The sequence below is a fragment of the Cyprinus carpio genome, chromosome A4, assembly GCF_018340385.1.
Source record: "Cyprinus carpio isolate SPL01 chromosome A4, ASM1834038v1, whole genome shotgun sequence".
Classification (NCBI taxonomy): domain Eukaryota; kingdom Metazoa; phylum Chordata; class Actinopteri; order Cypriniformes; family Cyprinidae; genus Cyprinus; species Cyprinus carpio.
Window position 1 is genome coordinate 25,686,727 of NC_056575.1, and position 1,979 is coordinate 25,688,705.

The 1,979-nt window shown below is 34.8% G+C and overlaps 1 long non-coding RNA gene across 1 annotated transcript; it reads right to left on the minus strand.

The window, feature by feature from the left end:
* Positions 1–614: 614 nt before the first annotated feature.
* On the minus strand, positions 615–1,747 carry LOC109097838. Its single transcript, XR_006157211.1, has 3 exons — positions 1,466–1,747; positions 1,007–1,073; positions 615–874 (listed from the first exon to the last, which is right to left on the minus strand). It is a non-coding gene; the product is annotated as an uncharacterized LOC109097838 (long non-coding RNA).
* Between the last annotated feature and the right edge of the window lie 232 nt (positions 1,748–1,979).

The window sequence follows — 1,979 nt, forward strand, 5'->3', positions numbered from 1 at the left end:
TAATGTTCACTGACTGAATGTGCCACTGCTAACGTTTTTGTCAGGGTCCTAACTTAACATTACGTTAACTAAGTTAAACCATAAGACTGTTAAACAAGGTTCCAACCTGCAATAGCCTTTTATTTAACGTTAAACTTAACTGTTACTTGTTTGCAAGAGGCAACAGTAACTTGTAAGATGTAACGTTAACAGCTAACGTTATTAAATTAATGTTAGTCAACCACAGGTATTTAACGTTAATGTTATGATGGCTGATGCATGTTTCACATTCAGGGATAACCTTAATAACGTTTTTTAACTTTATTAGGACCGGCATAATGTTACACGTTTGCTAAAGCTAGACATACTTTTATAAGGTTAATACATAACATAGCGTTACAAACGGCGAGTTTTAACGTTAGCCCTGCTGACTCGACATAATGTTAACTGACATATTAAAATTGTAAAATGTATTAAAAAAAAAAGCTGCCGCACTTAACAAGCACTTTTGACATTGTGAGGAAACATATAAATATATATATTATTTATATGAAATTGATTTAAATTGTAAAAAACGTTTGCCATTATTTCATTCACACAACATGAACTGAGTAATGTCATCTTTGAGGGACTGTTAGTTATTACATGATTAAAAATGTAAACATACACTTAAAGCATGGCAATCCCATCAGAAATGTGTATCATAGCAAGGGAAGCACACAAAAAAAAGCCAATTGGTACACCAAAATTAAATAACCCTAACCCCATCAAATAATTTTACCTGCAGCCGCATTTATCCTATTATGACACGTCTGAGGGTCTTTCCCTTAATGGTGTCCAGTGATTAAAGAAAGGACTGATGAAGGTGACATGAATCTCCCCTTTCAGTGCGCCACTTCAGCAGAAGAAAGACAAAAGGACAGAAAGTTACTCAGATTTTCTATCAGTAACATTATGAAAATCATACTTAATACTACCCTAGTGTAGGTTTTCGAACAGTAACGTTACGTGGGTAAAATTGACTTACGTTGGTGAATCATGGGTCTTTCTGTTGGGTGTTCTCCCCCGATAAAAATCTTATTACAAAGCTTGATCTAAAAAAAAAGAATAAACAAATATCTTTTCAATATCGTTATCAGTGTTTGAAGAGGTTATGTAAACATACTTCTAAAGAATAAATGAAGGTTTTATCACTTTACACATTCCCACGCTTTTTTTACCTCTCATGAGTTTGAGTTTTAAACTAACGTTAGCTGACAACATAAACACGTTAACTTACCAACAACAAAATACAGCAATGTCAGATGGTACTAACACATGAAATACGTGCTAATATCGCTACGCTAATAGTGAAGCAGTACAAAAACACACACAGAGATAATTTATTTATCTTACGAGGCTGCAGTAACGTTAAGATGACAGTTAAGTTACCCGTGTCCCTAAACGTTAATGTTAGACTGTTAAGGACTGAAAAATGTTTTCTTACCTGATATCGCCAGTTTTTACAGACCACGTACGACCCCTTCCTCTGTTCACATTCCAGCTTTTGATCTTCATTGTCATATCAAACTAAAATTCGCTCAAAATGTAAGAATTCAACAGGCAGATATAAAATAATCCAGGTCTGACCGAGTAATCAACGCAAAGCAGCTGCTCCGACCGAGAGTAACGGACATATTTTCAAATTTAAAATAGGCGCGCAGAGCCGCGCACATTCTCATTGGACAGTTTCCTGTTAAACAGACAGATTAACCAATCATGCTCAAAGTAAAACTGCGAAACAACCAATATCAATAGCAATAGTTTGCGCGAGTTAACACAGCTGTGTATTAAGGTTTTATTTGCAGTCTGTATTATTATTTAATTAATTGGTCAAATGACATGACAGTGTATGAATACAAATGTAATAATGCAATGTAAACTGTTAGGCAAGCGGACAAAATTGTAAATTCACACAAAATCACATAAGGCAAAAGGTTTCTGCTGCACTGCTCTCTTGA